General features: G+C 47.3%; 1 protein-coding gene and 1 long non-coding RNA gene across 2 annotated transcripts in view; one reads left to right on the top strand and one right to left on the bottom strand.

The window, feature by feature from the left end:
* The window catches only part of BMP2 (bone morphogenetic protein 2), a 79,871-nt gene that overhangs the window by 46,719 nt on the left and 12,338 nt on the right, over nt 1–20,814 (top strand). The window lies entirely within an intron of this gene.
* Nucleotides 1–20,814, bottom strand: part of LOC140121189 (uncharacterized) — a 40,010-nt gene that overhangs the window by 16,543 nt on the left and 2,653 nt on the right. The gene's annotated exons all lie outside the window — the stretch shown is intronic.

Raw genomic sequence — 20,814 nt, 5'->3', positions numbered from 1 at the left:
GTCCTGTGTCTGTATAGCATTCAGCATTCCAGAAAAATCATAAATCATCAAATCATACCTTGATTACAAAGTTGCTTCTATCAGCAAATAGCATTCAGTAATAAGTGGATTAGAAAAGTGTTGTTAGTAAGTAGCATCCAGCAATACCTTGATTATAAAGGTGCTTTTATAGTATTGTTTGGTACTGCAGAACTTTTAAAATGAGAAAAGCAGAAACTATGGGACACGGATGTAGCCTGGTGGTGGTGATGGAGGTGGTGATGGAGCTGGTGCTGAGGGGAGAGTACGTGTTCTGTCCCTGCCTGCTCCAAGTTTCTCTGGTGCAAGTAGGGGCCAGTGTGTGCAGTGTATAACGTCATGCTGTAAAGTGACTCTCCTAGCTGGGATTTCGTGGCCCATCCATCTACCTCTGCCACAGTAGCAAAATCAGAGTTCCCAAATTCACAATGGGGGTCATTTACTAAGGGCCCGAATCGCGTTTTCCCGATGTGTTACCCGAATATTTCCGATTTGCGCCGAGTTTCCTTGAATTGCCCCGGGATTGTGTCGCACGGGTTTGGATTGTGTCGCGCGCGCACCAGCTTCCGTGCGCCACAAATAGGGGGCGTGGTTTTCGAGCAACCCGAATTATTCGGACAAGCCCCTGAATTTAAAAACCGAATTGTGTCGCATAAGGACCGCTTACCTTCACCTGGTCCAGCTCGGTGCATTCCGGCGCGATGAGTTTACTTTCAGCGCAGCAGCGCCACCTGGTGGACGGCGGAAGAACTACCTTATTAAATCCCGGCCGGACCCGAATCCAGAGCGGAGAAGCCGCCGCTGGAACGCGAATGGACCGGGTAAGTAAATGTGCCCCAATATCTTTTATTGGAGGATAAGTGTGTGGGCAGTGAACAGTGAGAGACCTATGATGACGATGAAACACAATTGTGTTTCACAAAAAGTGAGGCTTTCTGAAATGTGCAGATGGAGAAGGGGAGCAGCGGTGGTGGAAGAAGCGAGGGGTGATGATGAGGTCCTAGTCCTGACATAGGTAGATGGCAGTGATACTTTGGAATCGGAGGTGGTGGCCAGGATGCCATGGCCAGCCAGCAGAACAAGTGAAAGGGGGCCATGTAGCAACAGTCAGCCCTCAAGTCACATCGTTGCCTGCTACTGCCCGCACCCAGGGACCTAAAACAAAGGCTATCCCGGAGTAAACATAAGCTGCAGTGTCTGAAAGACCAAAAAAAGCCTGGGAAAATCTAAGACTCCCCCTGCTGCTACAGATGGCTAAGCCTGTTCAACTACCTCCCTAGTCACAAGGCCATCTACCTTCCTGCTAAGGGAGGATGTGATGCCGCCATTACCACTATCAGCACCAGCACCACTGTCACCAAGCCTGTCCACAACAAACATTCAGCTCTCCATCCTCCTAATAATTGAAAGAAAGCAAAAGTTTGAATAGGAGCATTTCCAAATTGCTGGCCTTTAAAATGCTCCCATTCAAGCTAGTGGAGAAAGACAGCTTTAAATATGTGATGACAGCGGCTGTCCCACATTATGACATACTTTTCAAAAGAGGCAGTCCCTGCCCTGGATTAATGTAGTGGCGGCTGGTTCCGAGGCATGAGGCACTCTGGCTCACACCCAGGATTGCCGGTCATTGCTACTTACATCCAGTTGCTTCCTCCTAGCAAAGCCATGGGAAACCCAGTAGACCTTGCTAAAATTCATCTGTCTGGATGAAAGACAACACACTGCCTGGGAGCTGTGGACTGGGATCTAGCTGCAGACAGATGAGTAGTTGCTGCTACTGAACCTCAAGCCCGGCAAAGTGGTGTGTGACAACAGCCGATACTTTGTAGCAGCTTTAGGCCAAGTCTAGTTTATGTACGTCCCATGTATTGTGCATGTGCTCAAGTTGGTGGTGCAAAGGTTCCTGGCAAACTATACAGACCTGCTGCTTAAAGTGCATGGTGTGTAATTGTATTTTTAGCATGCACACCCTGCTGCTGCTCGACAGAGTGCAGAGATACTTTGACCTACACACCCACATCTCATACCTCCCACTGTGGACAGCTTGCCCTTTCCTCTGGGCACCCTGGGCCACATGAGCCACTATATGCTCCAGTGCCTGCTCACTGACACAACTGAGTTGTCCGGATACTCAAGAGTCGGCCATCCTGCAAGATCTATGCTTACAGGATAGCATAGCATCCTTCATTCCAATACTAGAGCATACTATTCGCCAATGCAGAAGGAACAATGGAGAAGTTTGCAAAGTCCCAATGTGGAATGCCATAATCACTTCTCCTCAATCTCCACCACCATCGCGGGACACATGGTGGAGGATTAGCTGTCCACACGTCTTCTGGTACTGAAGGATGGGTCCTCCCCATACAATTTCTAGTTGGGAAAATTGAACACATGGCAAGAGCTTTACCACGCAGGAGGTAGGTCATGTAGCGGAAGGTCAGGACAGGCAGCACACAAGTGAGGTCAGGAAGGGAATTTAGAATAATTGCACAGGGCATCAGGTACAAGTTTTCTCTAAGGCTATGAGGCACAAAGATCCGGCAGGGAACACAGAAAGAGGCTGGCTATTTAACAGAATTGGCAGCCAGCTCCAATTATCGGCGCACTGGCCCTTTAAATTTTATAGAGCCAGCGTGCGCCGTAGCAGACATGGACCTGCGTGCTGCAGTGCAGGCATCTTGGAGACCGCCGCCGGACCCGGGAAAGGTAAGTTCCTCGCTGGGACACATGGAGGTAAATGGGTGTGCCTGTGACCCGCAATATGGGTCGCAGGGGCACCCGTGACACTTTGTTTGCACTAATAACCACTCAAACTACAAGGTGTGAGGTGAAAATGTGCAATTCATGGCCCATTGAATTACTACAGATAGATGGTCATGAGGCCCATCAGGATGTGCGGCCAGCCCATTGGGGCTCATTTACTTACCTGGTCCAGTCGCGATCCCGCGGCACGTTGTCCGACGCTGATTCGGGTCTAATGGGATTCACCAAGGTTCGACCAGGTGTCGCTGCTGCGCTGAGGTCCGCCGGAGTGCTGATCTTGCAACACAAATTCCGTGTTTTCTCCGAATCTGTCGGGTTGTCCCACGGCCACTTCCCCCCATTTCTGTGGCGTGAAAGCCAATGCGCCAAAATCCGATTGTGTGCGCCAAAATCCCGGGGCTATTCGGCACAAATCGGAAATCGTCGGGAAACTCGATGAAAGTGCGCGATTCGGACCCTTAGTATATGAGCCCCATTATGTTAAATAAGGTACCTTACTCCTTTGGAAATTGTCTAATGTACCTAATGTTGTTCTTAGTGTCCTAAAAAGTGTCCATTGTAGGTTGCCCATGTTACCCATTTCTAAACTTTTCCATCTACCCTGACCTCTGCTTGGATTCCATTATTGATTTACTGTTCAACTGTCCCCAGTTATTCATATACAGTACTGCAAAAGCCCTCAGTTATTCATGTACTGTTCAGCAGCAGCCCCCTTCTTCATATACTTTCCAGCCGCCCGCAGTTATTTTTAAGCAACAAAAACTTAATTTATATACTGTCTAGCAGTGGCCCCCATTTTTTATATACTGTCCAGTGGCAGCCAGGACCCCTCATTCATTTTACTGTTCAGATCCCCTTGTCATTCATATACTGTCCAACAGAAGACCTTACCTTATATACTCGAGCATAAGCCTAGTTTTTCAGCACAAAATTTGTGCTCAAAAACCCTAACTCGGCTTATACTCGAGTCAACTAAAAAAAATAAAGACAAAACTCACCTTTCTGACGTCACCCGTAGGTCCTCTTCTGTCTGAGACAGTCTGAGACAGAAGAGGACCTATGGGGGACGTTGGAAAGATGAGTACAGTGTTATTTTTCTCCTACTACACGGGCTGGGCAGGCTGTATGCTACAGGGGTTGGGCAGGCTGTACTCTACAGGGGCTGGCAGACTATATACTCGGAGGCTGTAACCAATGCATTTCCCACCCTCGGCTTATACTCGAGTCGATAGGTTTTCCCAGTTTTTGTGTTGAAATTAGGGGTCTCGGCTTATACTCGGGTCGGCTTATACTCGAGTATATACGGCAATTATTAATATACTGTCCAGCAGTGTCCACCCTTACTCATATACTGTCCAGCAGCGGCTGCCCTTAGTAGTATCCTAGCAGCTATCACCCTTATTAATGTATTGTCCAGCAGCAGCCACCCTTATTAATGTATTGTCCAGCAGCAGCCACCCTTAATAATGTACTGTCCAGAAGCAGCCACCCTTATTCATATACTGTCCAACAGAAGACCTTAATAATTCATATACTGTCCAACAGAAGACCTTAATAATTCATATACTGTCCAGCAGACGCCCTTACTCATATACTGTCCTGCAGCAGACGCCCTTATTCATACCCCTCATTAACGTACTGTACAGCAGCAGCCATGCCCCTTTTTTAATTTTACTGTCCAGCAGTCCCCAGTTTTTATGACACTGACGAGCAGTCATTACAAAAAAAACACAATAAACTTACTTACCTTCCATACTGGTGATCCCATGGTTCCCTCTTCTCCCCAGGCTTACACTGTAGAAGCCATAGGGCAGGCAGAGACACATCAGAGCATGCAGAAGTGTATACAATTGATTTTGTATCCCTTGGATGTCAGGCTCCGAGGTAGTGCATCCTCTGTACCACTGCAGACGAAGACACAAACCACTACCTGGGACTGGAGTCTAAGTGGCACCTGGTTTTCACCAGAGCCTGCCGCAAAGTGGGTTGGACTTGGTGCGGCGTGGTACCACCAGGTCGTTCCACAGGCGTGACTTGTCCACAGTGGCAGCCAAGGTCGTGGTACAGGAACGGCAGACAATCTCGTAGTCGGAGACAGGCAGGAGGTCAGGATGGGCAGCACAGGATCGAAGTCAGAGACGTAGCAACAGGTCAGGGCAGGCGGCAAGGGAGCAAAGTCAGAAACGGAACGGGGGTCACAACGGGAATTCTCAAAAACAGCACAAGGCATCAATACAGCTTTCTCTAGGGCCCAAGGCACAAAGATCCGGCAAGGCAGGAAGGGAGGTGCCGGATTTATAAAGGTGGAGATGTTCAGCCAGTGCACCAATCAGCGGTGCGCTGGCCATTTAAGTTTTCTGAAGCTGGCGTTAATGTAGTGTCTTGCAGTGGTCCTGTTACTTGCGATTGTTACACAAGTTCTGCAATAAACTTTCTATTATTTTGCTGGCACCCTGTACGATCATTGCTTACTTTCATTAACTGGTCTTCTGCTTTGTCCATCTGCTACTCAATATATGAAAAAAATAAGCAGAAATTTTTAATTAGTTTATTCACAATCATTAATTTCCTGCTGGGTGTTAAATAGTATGGCTGCATTAGAAAAGTATTAATTCCTAGAAAGAACATTCTAACCAGAATTTAATTTGAGACACATTACACAATAGCAAAATCATTACATAATAGCAAAAAAAGGTTTCTAATAATTAGAGAAGACCCAAACACAACCCCAATTGAATTCAATTGGGACCCAAATTTTAACACCCAAAAATGTCTATAAAATGGGGCTTGTAAGGGCTAGAGGGCTGAAAAATTGTGGGAATAACAAGGCTGTTGCCCTGCCCAAATGGGAAAAGTACTTGAAATAATAACATAACATTAAAAAACAGAAATAATAAAAAACTATATAATAAAAATATAATAGCTGTAACGGGTCACACAGACAACTGAAAGGTACCTGGGAGTACCCGGGAGGAAAGTCTCTATGAGAAGAGTCCGGAGGGAGGAGTCTGTGGACCAGTAGACCTTCTTGACCACTGCGGGAGATGGTATGAGGCGGTGGCAGCCAAGGTACAGGGATGTGCAGGAAACAGTCCAAGCCTGGGGTGACAGCAGGAACACGGAGGAACACTGGTAACGCTGGCAGATAGGACTGGAACCCTGGAAGGCACAGCAGGAAGCGTATGGGAATGCTGGAGACAGGAGACACGGAGGCGTCTGAAAACGCTGGAAGACAGGACACACCAGGAGCGTATGGGAACGCTGGAGAAAGGAGACACGGAGGCGTCTGGAAACGCTGGAGGAACACAGAGGCGTCTGAAAATGCTGGAACACAGGAGCATCTGGAAACACTGGAACAGAAGCATCTGGAAATGCTGATGGGCAATCACTTCAACAGGAACCGTTGAGAAGGGGGTGTGGAAATCTTGGAAGTTCCATTAGAATGCTGAAGATCCAGCCAGGAATGAAGGGAGGTGCCGGATTATAGAGGGTGAGGCGGATTAGCCAGCGCCAATCAGGAGGACACTGGCCCTTTAAATCCTGAGAATTAGGTGCGCGCCCTAGCAGCGGGTGCGTGCGGCCTGGAAGGCAGGAGGCATGCGACCTACACGCCGGGATCCGAAGCACAGCCAGGAGAGGTAAGTCCGGGCAGGGGGACAGGGACAGGCATACAGCGGAGCACGGGTGTACCCGTGATCCACGCCTTAGATTGCAGGAGCACCTGTGACAATCATAAAAGGAGCTCTGGGTGTTCAGACCCAGTTATTTACATAGTTATATGAAAGAAGCAATAGAAAAAACTACACACTCATCCTCTCACTGCGGTTAAAGGCGCTCTGGATGTTCAGACCCAGTTAGTTATTCTCTTAGTGGTAAAAGAAGAAATGTAAAAACTACAAACCTTACCTCTAACTGCGAATTTGAGGTTCCATTTATAAGGAATTGAAAAAATGTTGAATTCGAAGTTTCATTAAAGGAAGTAAGACGAAGAAAAAGAAGAAGAAAAAATTGAATGATGTTCCAGGAATGCAGAACATATTCAGACACCTGCTAAAGCAAGTTGTGTGGGATCAATGCTTTGTTCATCTTAATAAATGTTAGGATGTCCATGTGGAGGGGGCTTCTATTGTCCAATTGTGATGTCACCAGCTGTGGTGCCCCAGGTTGATACCCTGCAGCAAAGTGTAGATCATGGTATGAGGTTTAAATGGTGAAAACCAGGGGATGACACCCTTAGGAGTAGCTTGAAGTCCAATCCATTCTACAGCACTGTCATTCCAAACCATAGTATTTTGACTGGCGTGTGAGATGAGGAGACATGAAATCCATTTTTGAGTTTAATAAACACAGGGATGTGGTGCAAACATAGAGTGGTCCATACAATTTAAAAAGAAAAGGGTTATATGGATCCTACAAAATCCCATATAAACGTGTTCAGTCGCAAGCTAAATAAAATGAAATTAACTTTTCCTTCTCTGACTCCTGGTTCCAGCAGCAGAGCAGTCATTAGTGCCCAGGTATTCCTGTCTGGGGCAGTGTTGGGGTCACAGGTCACATGGGGAGCCCATGCACCAATCACCATGAGGCCACTAATTGGTCAGCACTAACCAACAAGTCACTATGGAGCCTGAGCAGGGTAAGTAAACTTGACTTTTTTTTCCCCTTCCCCAACTACTATAGGGGTGCCTAATTGAATTATACCATAAGCAGGGCCTGAAGGGAGGAGCAGGACTCCAGGTTCTAGAAATAGGGTGATGGCACACGTGGCGTTTTGCACACGTTTTCGACCAGTTTTAATTAAGATAATTGGTAAAACCTGTCAAAAACGCATGTGTTTTTTAACGGACTGCTTAAAAACGGACCAAAAACGGGTTCAAATACACTGAAATGAGTCATGCTCCTCCCTTTAACGACCTGGCCCTTTTTTGTTTTTATCATTTCTATTTTTCGCTCCCCACCTTCAAAAATCTATAACTTTTTTATTTTTACACATAAAGACCTCTGTGATGGCTTGTTTTCTGCATAACAAATTGCACTTCATAGTAATGGTATGGAATATCCCATGTCATGTACTGGAAAGCAGGAAAAAAAATCCAAATGCAATGAAAATGGTGAAAAAACACATTTGCGCGTTGTTTTCTTGTGGGCTTGAATTTTTTTACGGGTTTCACTATGCGCCCAAAATGACATATCTACTTTATTCTTTGGGTCGTTACAATCACGGAGATACCAAATTTGTATAGGTTTTATCATGTTTTTATACATTTACAAAAATTAAAACCTTCCGTACCAAAATGTTTTTTTTTTTTATTTTGCCATCTTCTGGCACTAATAACTTTTCATTCTTCAGTGTACAGAGCTGTGGGTGGTGTCATTTTGTGCAACTTTTTATGATGTTTTCAATGCTACCATATTTAGGACTGTACAACCTTTTGATCACTTTTTATAGAATTTTGTATACTTTTTAAAATGGCAAAAAAAGGCATTTTAGACTTTGGGCGCTATTTTCCGTTACGGGGTTAAACAAGATTAAAAACCATAAAATACCAAATAAATAAAAACAAGAGGAAAGGACAAGGCTTCAATGCAACAACATAAAAGGGAAAATCTTTATTTAGTAAACAACAATGGGAATGCATAAAATAGACTGAGAAGCATCTCAGAAAAGATACAAAAAAGCACGCCAGGTAATATGTCCTAAAATACATGAACAAATGTAAAATGTACAATTCAAGGGACCCAAACATGTAATGAACAGTAATGAACGACAATGGGTGTAAAGTAATAATGAGGTAGAGCCCTTATATAGCTAGCAGGTATACTGTAATAATAACAGAGGTCACAGACGCCAAATGATAAACATGGATAAACACATACAAATAGTGCAAAATGAGTGGAAGCTAGTGTGACCAAGAGGAGGACATGATATTACCTGGCGTGCACCCCGACGCGCGTTTCAATCGCAGCAGGTCTTTGTCAAGTCTATTTTATGCATTCCCATTGTTGTTTACTAAATAAAGATTTTCCCTTTTATGTTGTTGCATTGAAGCTTTGTCCTCTCCTCTTGTTTTTATTTATTTGGTATTTTGTAGTTTATCAGTAAGAGGCCTTCCTTTGGCTACATTGGTCGATATCACTGTCACTAGATTCTACCACTGTTACACTGTGCTTCTTTTGTTATTTTTTTGTATGAAGATTAAAAACCATTATTATATTTTGATAGATCGGGCATTTTCAGACGCGTCAATACCTAATGTGTTTATGATTTTTACTGTTTATTTATATTTATATCAGTTCTAGGGAAAGGGGGGGGGGGTGATTTGAATTTTTATGTTCTTATATTATATATTTTTTTCCTTTTTTTATTTTTACTATTTTTAATACTCCCTAGGGTACTTTAACCCTAGGTTGTCTGATCGATCCTACCAAATACTGCCATACTACAGTATGGCAGTATATGGGGATTTTCCACTTCATTCATTAAAATGTGCAAATTGCACATTGTAATGAATGGGTTAAAAACGAGACAGCCTCAGGTCTTCAGAAGACCCGAGGCTGTCATGGCAAGGCTGTCATGGCGACCAATCGCCGCTCCCTGATGACGTCACGGGGAGCAGCGATCGTCACCAAGATGGCAGCGCCCATGTGCCGCCATCCTTTTGAGTCTGCCGGCGAAAATCACGGGGATAACACCGGCAAGTGTTTGGCGCAATATGCAGCAAAGACTTACTGGCTATGGAGAGGGCTGAGCCCGTGAGCCCTCTCCCTGTACCCACACCCGACGCGCGCCATACTATTACGGTACGCGTCGGTAAGGGAGTCAAGCCCTGCTTTGTGCATTATTCAATGAATGAGCTTTGTCCGGAGTGTTAATTTTAAGTAACGTTGTGACGTAGATGATGTTGGTTCAATCTGAGAACCTATGATTAAGGAAGCAGATTCAGAGATCCAGTAAGACAATCATGGAGACGTGCACCGTGACAAGTGTGAATGCAGCAAACATTGCCAGGTGGTGCAACAACACCTTGTAAATCATGCGCGCGGTGACGCCCCTGCGACTTGTTCTATCGGTATCCAGTGGTCATTTGGACATGATGACCTTTGTGTCTCAAGTATGCCATCAGAAGTGTTTAGCAGACCCGAACTCCATTGCCACTGATGACTTTGCCATCAGTATTTAAACAGTTAACACCCACGATTGCTCCTGACTTGACCGAACACATATTTTAACAGGTCCGCTCATCTCTAGCATTAAGTACATCACTGCATCACAAGAAAATGGTGTGTAATAGGACCATTTTGTTTTACTCCACTGGTACTAAAAGTGTTGCTGATATTGCTGATCATAGCTGCCATGTCCTTGGGTGTCAAAAAATTGAAACTAAATTGTTTTTGCATATGAAATGACCGGTAGTTACTGCAATTTCTGCAGGAACACCATACATGTTTTTTTTTCTACTTTCAAAAACCCGCTTTTATCCCACCCCTCCACTGATGATGATGATGATCTCCCTTTCTGTACCGAAACACAAACTCACTTTTTGGGCTCCCTCCCTTTCTTTGAGGTTCCTCTCTCGCTCACATTGATGCCCACCATTCCTCACATTGTGGCTCCCCTGCTTTTCACATTGTGGTTCCCCTGCTTCTCACATTGTGCCCCTCCTCACATTGTGGCTCCCCTGCTTCTCACATTGTGCCCCTCATCACATTGTGGCTCCCCTGCTTCTCACATTGTGCCCCTCATCACATTGTGGCTCCCCTGCTTCTCACATTGTGCCCCTCCTCACATTGTGGCTCCCCTGCTTCTCACATTGTGCCCCTCCTCACATTGTGGCTCCCCTGCTTCTCACGCTGGCCCTTCCTCACATTGTGGCTCCCCTGCTTCTCACATTGGCCCTTCCTCACATTGTGGCTCCCCTGCTTCTCACATTGTGGATCCCCTGCTTCTCACATTGTGCCCCTCCTCACATTGTTGCTCCCCTGCTTCTCACATTGTGCCCCTCCTCACATTGTGGCTCCCCTGCTTCTCACATTGTGCCCCTCCTCACATTGTGGCTCCCCTGCTTCTCACATTGTGCCCCTCATCACATTGTGGCTCCCCTGCTTCTCACATTGTGCCCCTCATCACATTGTGGCTCCCCTGCTTCTCACATTGTGCCCCTCATCACATTGTGGCTCCCCTGCTTCTCACATTGTGCCCCTCCTCACATTGTGGCTCCCCTGCTTCTCACATTGTGCCCCTCATCACATTGTGGCTCCCCTGCTTCTCACATTGTGCCCCTCATCACATTGTGGCTCCCCTGCTTCTCACATTGTGCCCCTCATCACATTGTGGCTCCCCTGCTTCTCACATTGTGCCCCTCATCACATTGTGGCTCCCCTGCTTCTCACATTGTGCCCCTCATCACATTGTGGCTCCCCTGCTTCTCACATTGTGCCCCTCATCACATTGTGGCTCCCCTGCTTCTCACATTGTGCTCCTCATCACATTGTGGCTCCGTGCTTCCCTCCTCATTGCTCCCCTTACACTGTGTCCCCTGCTAATTGTAAGGGTGAAAAGAAAAACATTGTGGCTTCTCCCCTGCTCTGCCCTCTCCTAAACACTGTTGCCCCTAATCCTCTCACATTGTGCCCCCTCCACATTGTTACTTATCATTCCACCACAGCAGTCCTGCTTCCTCCACATCAGTGTACACCTGCCAGCCCCTATCCTCTAGATATAGATAACGTAGAAGCCTGGGGCACATCTCCTGCTATCCAGGATATTGGGTGCAGACCCAGAAACCTGGAATTTTCCTGCCGGATCTGGGACAGTTATGTTTATGTATACAAAAATGTTATGTTTAAGAAAATTGTATAGTTTACTTCTATATAAAACAAGTAAATAACAAAGCCTTAAAAAATCATAAAACAAAGTGTGTGAAGGGAGAAAGGGCCACAATGTTACATAATGGGCAGCACAATGTAAGGTAGGGGGCAGCAATGTTAGGAAGGGCACAATGTAAAGAAGGGGGTAAAGATGTGAGGGTGGGCACAATGTAAAGGAGTTGTAGGGGGCAATAATGTGAGGGAGCACAATGTAAGGTAGGGGGCAACAATGTCAGGAATAGCAGAATGTGAGGGAGATGGCCACAATTTAATGTAGGGAGGCGATAATGTTAGGGGGCACAATGTAAGGCAGGGGGAAGCAATGTATAAGGAATGGCAAAAGGGATAGGAGCCACAATGTAAAGTAGGGGCTAATAATGTGAGGGGCAGCACAATGTAGGACAGGGGGAACCAATGTAATAAATAGCACAATGTGAGAGAGATGGGAGCCACAATGTAATGTGAGGGGGCAGAATGTACGGCAGGGGGCAGCAATCCAAGGAATGGTACAATGTGAGAGAGATGGGAGCCACAGTGTAAAGTAGGGGTAATAATGTGAAGGGGGCACAATGTAAGGCAAGAAGCAGCAATCTAAGGAATGGCACAATGTGAGAAAGATGGAAGCCACAGTGTAATGTGAGGGGGCAGAATGTAAGGCAGGGGGCAGCAATACAAGAAATGGCATGATGTGAGAGGGGACACAATGTAAGGAAGAAGTAAGTAGCAAGTGTCATAGAGACTTTTGGCTCCTGGGTCTTTAAATCATTGTGGATAAGGGATAAGTTACTTTTGTGGAAAGCCCCTTCAAAGCCAACACTGGTTGCATATTTAAGGGGCTGTTTCATCCACTACGACTACAGTAGTACCAGTATCTTTGACCTTACGACAAGAATGCTATCTCCCATCACACATCTCCCTATAGAAGGAAATGTTTAGCACTCCACTTCTGCTGCAGTCTGTAACCTGTTCTCATATACTGACTGCAGCAGGAGCCATTCTGATTATAGACATGAATTTCAGTACCTTCACATTTTCCCATTTCCACTATTAAATTAGGGAATGGTTATTTATGCACTGAGTTTTCTGGTGGCTAAAAAATGAAACTTTTCTTTCGTTACTTATTATTAGAGATGAGCGAACACTAAAATGCTCGGGTACTCGTTATTCGAGACGAACTTTTCCCGATGCTCGAGTGCTCGTCTCGAATAACGAACCCCATTGAAGTCAATGGGAGACTCGAGCATTTTTCAAGGGGACCAAGGCTCTGCACAGGGAAGCTTGGCCAAACACCTGGGAACCTCAGAAAAGGATGGAAACACCACGGAAATGGACAGGAAACAGCAGGGGCAGCATGCATGGATGCCTCTGAGGCTGCATAATCGCACCATTATGCCAAAATTATGGGCAACAGCATGGCCATGACAGAGTGACAGAATGAAGCTAGATAGCATCTAAAACATCCAATAATTGACCCTGACACTATAGGGGACGGCATGCAGAGGCAGCGGCAGCAGCGGCAGGCATGGCAACATACCCTAAATGGACTCAGGCTTCAAACCAATGGGTAGCAGAGAGGAACCAAAGGAGGTGAGCAAGAAGCGCTCAAATAATATCGGTACATGATAAAAGTTTGCCAGTATATTTTGTGGATTACACAGCAGGGTGGCGACAAAGTTAACATGGAAGCCATGAAAACAACCCAAAATTCTGCCTGACACAGCTCGTTTGATAAGGGGACCATGTATGGAGGCAGTGAACTAGTAGTAGATTAAAGGTGCTGCAGTTAAAACTATGTTAGTTGGATCTTGGCATGGAGCTGGCGCTCCGCTGCCAGGCGAGCTTTCGCCAATCCAAGCCCGTGTCTCTAGGCTACTCCCCAAACAGCACTTCTAAGAACCTTTTGTATAAGATCAAGTGTAGTAGCGTTCTTATAAGTTTAGGATATGCCGGGTGAGGGGAATGTAAACAGATGCGCAAGAAGCGCTGAAATAATATCCCTAAATGGTAAAAGTTTGCAAGTATATTTTGGGGATTACACAGCAGGGTGGCGACAAAGTTAACAACTTTGATGTGGAATGCCCTGTAATAGCTCTTGGGCGGTGTGCCTTTTATCGCCTAGGCTCAGCAGTTTCAGCACCGCCTGCTGTCGCTTAGCGACGGCACTGCTGCTGTGCCTAGAGCTACCGACTGATGGCGCCATGCCCACGGATGGTAATTCGGAGGAGGAGGAGGTGGAGGAGGGGTGGGAGGAGGTATAGTAGGCCTTTGAGACCTGGACCGAGGTAGGCCCCGCAATTCTCTGCGTCGGCAGTATATGACCAGCCCCAGGGTCAGACTCGGTCCCAGCCTGCACCAAGTTAAGTGTAGTAGCGTTCTCATAAGTTTGGGATATGGCGGGTGAGGGGAATGTAAACAGATGCGCAAGAAGCGCATGATGCGCATGGAGCTGGCGTTCCGCTGCCAGGCGAGCTTTCGCCAATCCAAGCCCCTGTCTCTAGGCTACTCCCCAAACAGCACTTCTAAGAACCTTTTGTATAAGATCAAGTGTAGTAGCGTTCTTATAAGTTTAGGATATGCCGGGTGAGGGGAATGTAAACATCTGCGCAAGAAGCGCTGAAATAATATCCGTAAATGGTAAAAGTTTGCCAGTATATTTTGTGGATAACACAGCAGGGTGGCGACAAAGTTAACAACTTTGATGTGGAATCCATGAAAACAACCCAAATTTCTGCCTGACACACCTCGTTTGATAAAGGGACGATGTATGGAGGCAGCTATATGGACGACTTTTGGAGGTAGCAATGGAGACAACGTGTGGAGGCTGCTATGGAGACAATTTAATTTGGATAGTGCCTGTATGTGGCAGTCCCAAACATTTTTCAAACCAGAGGAGCAGGTAGGTGGCCCTCCAGTAAAATGGGATAGATTGAGTGCCTGTATGTGGCAGTCCCAAAAATGTTTCAAACCAGAGGAGCAGGTAGGTGGCCCTGCAGTAAAATGGAATAGATTGAGTGCCTGTATGTGGCAGTCCCAAAAATGTTTCAAACCAGAGGAGCAGGTAGGTGGCCCTGCAGTAAAATGGAATAGATTGAGTGCCTGTATGTGGCAGTCCCAAAAATTGTTCAAACCAGAGGAGCAGGTAGGTGGCCCTGCAGTAAAATGGAATAGATTGAGTGCCTGTATGTGGCAGTCCCAAAAATTGTTCAAACCAGAGGAGCAGGTAGGTGGCCCTGCAGTAAAATGGAATAGATTGAGTGCCTGTATGTGGCAGTCCCAAAAATGTTTCAAACCAGAGGAGCAGGTAGGTGGCCCTCCAGTAAAATGGAATAGATTGAGTGCCTGTATGTGGCAGTCCCAAAAATTGTTCAAACCAGAGGAGCAGGTAGGTGGCCCTCCAGTAAAATGGAATAGATTGAGTGCCTGTATGTGGCAGTCCCAAAAATTGTTCAAACCAGAGGAGCAGGTAGGTGGCCCTGCAGTAAAATGGAATAGATTGAGTGCCTGTATGTGGCAGTCCCAAAAATGTTTCAAACCAGAGGAGCAGGTAGGTGGCCCTCCAGTAAAATGGAATAGATTGAGTGCCTGTATGTGGCAGTCCCAAAAATTGTTCAAACCAGAGGAGCAGGTAGGTGGCCCTGCAGTAAAATGGAATAGATTGAGTGCCTGTATGTGGCACTCACAAAAATTGTTTCAAACAGAGGACCGGGTAGGTGGCCCTCCAGAAAAATTAAATGCATGAAGTACTATAGCAAGAGCCAGTGGGCCCTGTCAAAAAATAGCCAGTTTCCTCTGCTTTACTGTACAAAGAGGAGGAGAAGGAGGAAAATGAGGAGGAGGAGGAGGAGTGGATCAATTATTCAGGTTGAGCTTCCTTCACCTGGTGGAGATTGGAAATTCTGAGAAATCCAGCCTTTATTCATTTTAATAAGCGTCAGCCTGTCAGCGCTGTCAGTCGACAGGCGTGTACGCTTATCGGTGATGATGCCACCAGCTGCACTGAAAACCCGCTCGGACAAGACGCTAGCGGCAGGGCAGGCAAGAACCTCCAAGGCGTACAGCGCCAGTTCGTGCCACATGTCCAGCTTTGAAACCCAGTAGTTGTAGGGAGCTGTGTGATCATTTAGGACGATGGTATGGTCAGCTACGTACTCCCTCACCATCTTTCTGTAAAGATCAGCCCTACTCTGCCGAGACTGGGGACAGGTGACAGTGTCTTGCTGGGGTGACATAAAGCTGGCAAAAGCCTTGTAAAGCGTACCCTTGCCAGTGCTGGACAAGCTGCCTGCTCGCCTACTCTCCCTCGCTACTTGTCCCGCAGAACTACGCACTCTGCCGCTAGCGCTGTCAGAAGGGAAATACTGTTTCAGCTTGTGCACCAGGGCCTGCTGGTATTCATGCATTCTCACACTCCTTTCCTCTCCAGGGATGAGAGTGGGAAGATTTTGCTTGTACCGTGGGTCCAGGAGAGTGAACACCCAGTAATCGGTGCTGGAATAAATTCTTTGAACGCGAGGGTCACGGGATAGGCAGCCTAGCATGAAATCTGCCATATGCGCCAGAGTACCAACGCGTAAGAATTCACTCCCCTCACTGGCCTGACTGTCCATTTCCTCCTCCTCCAACTCCTCCAACTCCTCTTCTTCTGCCCATACACGCTGAACAGTGAAGGACTCAACAATGGTCCCCTCTTGTGTCTCGCCAACATTCTCCTCCTCTTCCTCCTCATCCTCCTCCACCTCCACCTCCTCCGATATGCGCTGAGAAACAGACCTCAGGGTGCTTTGGCTATCAACAAGGGAATATTCTTCCCCCGTCTCTTGTGACGAGCGCAAAGCTTCCGACTTCATGCTGACCAGAGAGTTTTTCAACAGGCCAAGCAGCGGGATGGTGAGGCTGATGATGGCGGCATCGCCACTGACCATCTGTGTTGACTCCTCAAAGTTACTCAGCACCTGACAGATATCAGACATCCACGTCCACTCCTCATTGTAGACTTGAGGAAGCTGACTGACCTGACTACCAGTTCTGGTGGAAGTTGACATCTGGCAGTCTACAATCGCTCTGCGCTGCTGGTAAACTCTGGATAACATGGTCAGTGTTGAATTCCACCTCGTGGGCACGTCGCACAACAGTCGGTGAGCGGGCAGTTGGAGGCGGCGCTGCGCTGCCCTGAGAGTGGCAGCATCTGGGCTGGACTTCCTGAAATGCGCACAGATGCGGCGCACCTTCGTGAGCAAATCAGACAGATTGGGGTATGTCTTGAGGAAACGCTGCACTATCAGATTTAACACATGGGCCAGGCATGGCACATGTGTCAGTCTGCCGAGTTGCAGAGCCGCCACCAGGTTACGGCCGTTGTCACACACAACCATTCCCGGCTTGAGGTTCAGCGGTGCCAGCCACAGATCAGTCTGCGCCGTGATGCCCTGTAATAGCTCTTGGGCGGTGTGCCTTTTGTCGCCTAGGCTCAGCAGTTTGAGCACCGCCTGCTGTCGCTTAGCGACGGCACTGCTGCTGTGCCTAGAGCTACCGACTGATGGCGCCGTGCCCACGGATGGTAGTTCGGAGGAGGAGGTGGAGGAGGGGTGGGAGGAGGAGGAGGCATAGTAGGCCTGAAACACCTGGACCGAGGTAGGCCCCGCAATCCTCGGCGTCGGCAGTATATGAGCAGCCCCAGGGTCAGACTCGGTCCCAGCCTCCACCAAGTTAACCCAATGTGCCGTCAGCGATATATAGTGGCCCTGCCCGGCAGCACTCGTCCACGTGTCCGTGGTCAGGTGGACCTTGTCAGAAACGGCGTTGGTCAGGGCACGGATGATGTTGTCTGACACGTGCTGGTGCAGGGCTGGGACGGCACATCGGGAAAAGTAGTGGCGGCTGGGGACCGAATACCGAGGGGCGGCCGCCGCCATGAGGTTGCGAAAGGCCTCGGTCTCTACTAGCCTATAGGGCAGCATCTCCAGGCTAAGCAATCTGGAGATGTGCACATTAAGGGCTTGGGCGTGCGGGTGGGTTGCACTATATTTGCGTTTCCGCTCCAGCGTCTGGGGTATGGAGAGCTGAACGCTGGTGGATGCTGTGGAGGATCGTGGAGGCGACGATGGGGTTTTTGTGGCAGGGTCCTGGGCAGGGGGCTGACTAGCAGCTGACACAGGGGAAGGAGCAGTGGTGTGCACGGCCGGAGGTGAACGGGCTTGTTGCCACTGAGTGGGGTGCTTAGCATTCATATGCCTGCGCATACTGGTGGTAGTTAAGCTAGTAGTGGTGGAACCCCTGCTGAGCCTGGTTTGGCAAATGTTGCACACCACAGTCCGTCGGTCATCCGGTGTTTCCTTAAAGAACCTCCACACTTCTGAAGATCTAGCCCTCGCCGCAAGAGCCCTCACCACGGGAGCTTCACTAGTTGACAGTGGCGCTGATGCACCAGCTCTGGCCCTGCCTCTCCGTCTGGCCCCACCACTGCCTCTTCCAACCTGTTCAGGTCGAGGACTCTCCTCCGTCTCAGAAGCACTGTGTTCACCCGGCCTCTCAACCCAGCTTGGGTCTGTCACCTCATCATCCTCCGATCCCTCAGTCTGCTCCCCCCTCGGACTTCCTGCCCTGACAACAACTTCCCCACTGTCTGACAACCGTGTCTCCTCATCGTCGGACACCTCTTTACACACTTCCACTACGTCAAGAAGGTCATCATCACCCACAGACTGTGACTGGTGGAAAACCTGGGCATCGGAAAATTGCTCAGCAGCAACCGGACAAGTGGTTTGTGACTGTGGGAAGGGTCCAGAAAACAGTTCCTCAGAGTATGCCGGTTCAAATGCCAAATTTTCCTGGGAGGGGGCAGACTGGGGGGGAGGAGGCTGAGGTGCAGGAGCTGGAGGAGTGGCGATTTCGGTGACATGGGTGGACTGCGTGGAAGACTGACTGGTGGTGGACAAATTGCTCGAAGCATTGTCAGCAATCCACGACATCACCTGTTCGCACTGTTCTGGCCTCAACAGTGCTCTACCACGAGTCCCAGTAACTTCAGACATGAACCTAGGGAGTGTAGCTCTGCGGCGTTCCCCTGCTCCCTCATCAGCAGGTGGTGTCTCACCCCGCCCAGGACCACGGCCTCTGACCCCTGCAGTAGTTGGACGCCCACGTCCCCGCCCTCGTCCTCTACCCCTAGCCCTCGGGTTAAACATTTTTAAAATGAGAGTTATAACTTTATTTTTTTTTTTACTTTTTTTTGTTTTTTTTTGTGTTTTTTTTTTTTTTTTTGTGTTTTTTGTTTTTTTTTTAGTTTTTAAAACCAAACAATGCTATCCTATTGCTATGGCTATTTTCTAGCCAAGTATCAAAGGAAGCACAGTACTATGCCAGATGAGATGACACTGAGTTCTTGCCTAATAGAAATCCAACCCCTACTGAATTTTGCCACTTCAGCCTTTGCTATGGATATGTGCGCCACTAAGCGCAGAACACAGCGGTCGCAAGTCCCACTACAAATTGCTCAGAATTGGCAAGTACATGCACTGCAGAAACTACAGTCACCAGCAGATCAACCAGAAATCAAATATATAGAACGCTACTGTAGGCTTCAAGAAGCTGTTTGTATTCTCCTATGGCTATTTTCTAGCCAAGTATCAAAGGAAGCACAGTACTATGCCAGATGAGATGACACTGAGTTATTGCCTAATAGAAATCCAACCCCTACTGAATTTTGCCACTTCAGCCTTTGCTATGGATATGTGCGCCACTAAGCGCAGAACACAGCGGTCGCAAGTCCCACTACAAATTGCTCAGAATTGGCAAGTACATGCACTGCAGAAACTACAGTCACCAGCAGATCAACCAGAAATCAAATATATAGAACGCTACTGTAGGCTTCAAGAAGCTGTTTGTATTCTCCTATGGCTATTTTCTAGCCAAGTATCAAAGGAAGCACAGTACTATGCCAGATGAGATGACACTGAGTTATTGCCTAATAGAAATCCAACCCCTACTGAATTTTGCCACTTCAGCCTTTGCTATGGATATGTGCGCCACTAAGCGCAGAACACAGCGGTCGCAAGTCTCACTACAAATTGCTCAGAATTGGCAAGTACATGCACTGCAGAAACTACAGTCACCAGCAGATCAACCAGAAATCAAATATATAGAACGCTACTGTAGGCTTCAAGAAGCTGTTTGTATTCTCCTATGGCTATTTTCTAGCCAAGTATCAAAGGAAGCACAGTACTATGCCAGATGAGATGACACTGAGTTATTGCCTAATAGAAATCCAACCCCTACTGAATTTTGCCACTTCAGCCTTTGCTATGGATATGTGCGCCACTAAGCGCAGAACACAGCGGTCGCAAGTCCCACTACAAATTGCTCAGAATTGGCAAGTACATGCACTGCAGAAACTACAGTCACCAGCAGATCAACCAGAAATCAAATATATAGAACGCTACTGTAGGCTTCAAGAAGCTGTTTGTATTCTCCTATGGCTATTTTCTAGCCAAGTATCAAAGGAAGCACAGTACTATGCCAGATGAGATGACACTGAGTTATTGCCTAATAGAAATCCAACCCCTACTGAATTTTGCCACTTCAGCCTTTGCTATGGATATGTGCGCCACTAAGCGCAGAACACAGCGGTCGCAAGTCCCACTACAAATTGCTCAGAATTGGCAAGTACATGCACTGCAGAAACTACAGTCACCAGCAGATCAACCAGAAATCAAATATATAGAACGCTACTGTAGGCTTCAAGAAGCTGTTTGTATTCTCCTATGGCTATTTTCTAGCCAAGTATCAAAGGAAGCACAGTACTATGCCAGATGAGATGACACTGAGTTATTGCCTAATAGAAATCCAACCCCTACTGAATTTTGCCACTTCAGCCTTTGCTATGGATATGTGCGCCACTAAGCGCAGAACACAGCGGTCGCAAGTCTCACTACAAATTGCTCAGAATTGGCAAGTACATGCACTGCAGAAACTACAGTCACCAGCAGATCAACCAGAAATCAAATATATAGAACGCTACTGTAGGCTTCAAGAAGCTGTTTGTATTCTCCTATGGCTATTTTCTAGCCAAGTATCAAAGGAAGCACAGTACTATGCCAGATGAGATGACACTGAGTTATTGCCTAATAGAAATCCAACCCCTACTGAATTTTGCCACTTCAGCCTTTG

Source organism: Engystomops pustulosus, chromosome 3, assembly GCF_040894005.1.
Source record: "Engystomops pustulosus chromosome 3, aEngPut4.maternal, whole genome shotgun sequence".
NCBI lineage: Eukaryota > Metazoa > Chordata > Amphibia > Anura > Leptodactylidae > Engystomops > Engystomops pustulosus.
This window is presented reverse-complemented; position numbering and strand designations above follow the sequence as displayed.